The following is a 2,152-nucleotide window of genomic DNA, read 5'->3' as shown; positions in this document are numbered from 1 at the left end:
GTATCTCTATAATCAGGAAGAACTGGCTTGCAAATGACTATACAGCCCGATAAGACCATGACTGGCTTCCAGATAGTCTCTTACATTTATGTTTGCTGAATTGCACACCATTTCTGGGAACTACTCCACCTCCCGGTTATGGTTATAATGAATGTTATCTGCAAATATAATAATTTTTCAGGGATCAATGATTGGCCTTATTTTGTAGGTTTTACTGTTTAGACACCATTTTGGGGTTAGGGATTATGAGAATTTCTGTGGCCATATTTATATATATTTTTAAGGCCCTTAGAAACAAAGTGGACTAAAAATATTAGAAGTCCTCTATCTTCACTCTAGGAGGAGTTAGAAGGAGACACCACTCATCTTTTCCCTGGGGAAAATATTGGCATCCTCTAGGACACTTTGAACAGGTGAATGTATTGTAGATTTTAGTCCACTAGCTACTGTCAGCATGTTGTCACATCAGGGCTTTCAATTAGGCTCTATCCAAAGACTTAGAAAAGAGGAAATAACTACCTTTGAAAGACAAACTGAAAAAGAAGAGCTTAGTGGATCAAAACAGATACATGCAAAATAACTTGAAGAAGGCAGAATGAGTTCAAGAACTGCAAATTAACTATTCATTATTAAATTTATTATTGTAATAACAAATGCTTTTTATTGAAAACTGTATTCTGCTATATACTAAACCTGAACACATATAATGTGAATGTGTGCATATAAATCTATCCATATATATTATTTTCTCTCTTTTTCTATACAGGAATTTGGGATTCAAAGAGCTAAGGTGCCTTATACAAGACTTCACAGTTACTAAGTGACAGAACTAGGTCCCAAACTCAAGTCAAATTCTATTAGCTGTGCCGCTTATCTAAATAAAGGATATGTCATTGAGGAGGAAAATTTGTTGATCGTTGAAGCATAAATGTCACAGGTTTTGAAAACAGATCAAATCTTGGCCCAGTCATATAGTGGCTACATTATGTTATGGGAGGAGATAATGTGCAAAATAGTGCATTGCCTGGCATTGAAGAATGGAGAGTAAAATAAGGTTACTCAAGCCCCTTCAAATGCTCTCATAGGGAAAAAATAACATCAGCCTATGGAATATGATTTTTACCCTTATTGGCAAGACTATCTCATTATAAAATTAATGGATCAATTCTATTATTAATTCTATTATTATCCTAACTCCCCACCTCCCAATATGTGAATTAAGTCAAAATCTCTTGATTCTGATTTCTGCTATCACCAAACAAGTTTCTAAACTCGACTGGCTGCCTTTATAGATTTACCTGTAGAAAGAGTTTATTTTGTTTGTATTTACATAAGCATACAGGCCCACATAAAAGCTATTTTTAAATTATAAACTAGTCAATTAACTTGGTGTTTACAAATCAGTTTTGTGAGTTTGGTTAATGACGGGGGAGGGGCATTGTTTCTGAGAAACTGAGGTCTCCTTAGTGTGCGGTCCCAAGTAGGATTCTCAGCTTTACTATGGCAATGTGTGCCACCCAGGCAGGGTCCCCTGATAAGGAGCTGACCAACCTTCTTTTATGCAACATCCCCTCTTCAGTCTCACCTTCACCCTCACGTACCAGCTAGGTTGAGGGACTTGTCATGTGGCAAACAGCCATGCTCTGCCTCAGCTCTGGCCCTCACAAGCATTATACCTACTTATATGGCCTTCCATCCATTCTTTTTTTTTTTTTTTTTTTAGATGAGGCAACCCTTGGTCGACCTCACAGATTGCAAGGACCTTGTCAGCTTACGACCTCTTATTTTTTATTTTTTATGCCTATAGCATCTGGTCTTCCTAGGTGGTCTCCCATCCAAGTACTAATCAGGCCAGACCCTGCTTAGCTTCCGAGATCAGATGGGATTGGACTTGTTCAGGGTGGCATGGCCGTAGACTCCATCCATTCTTAAATTTGATATTTCTCATTCAGCTTCTGAATACATCAATGTCTTTGACCTCTTATTGGATTAAAGTTTCCTCCTGTGTGTTTTTAGTCAGTTTTTGCATAGTGTTATCATTGCAGCTACCAGTTGCCATTCTAAGTGTCCGTTAGCACTATTAGCTCCTTGAATACAGGAACTTCTTACTCATATCTGCATTCCAGAACTGTACTTCATCATTTAGTGGGTA

The 2,152-nt window shown here is 37.6% G+C and overlaps 1 pseudogene; it reads right to left on the bottom strand.

Moving 5' to 3' along the window:
• Positions 1-1,798: 1,798 nt before the first annotated feature.
• LOC120599699 (uncharacterized) lies at positions 1,799-1,917 on the bottom strand (annotated as a pseudogene).
• Positions 1,918-2,152: the final 235 nt, after the last annotated feature.

This window comes from Pteropus medius, unplaced genomic scaffold (assembly GCF_902729225.1).
Source record: "Pteropus medius unplaced genomic scaffold, Ma_sr-lr_union100, whole genome shotgun sequence".
Lineage (NCBI taxonomy): Eukaryota > Metazoa > Chordata > Mammalia > Chiroptera > Pteropodidae > Pteropus > Pteropus medius.
This window is presented reverse-complemented; position numbering and strand designations above follow the sequence as displayed.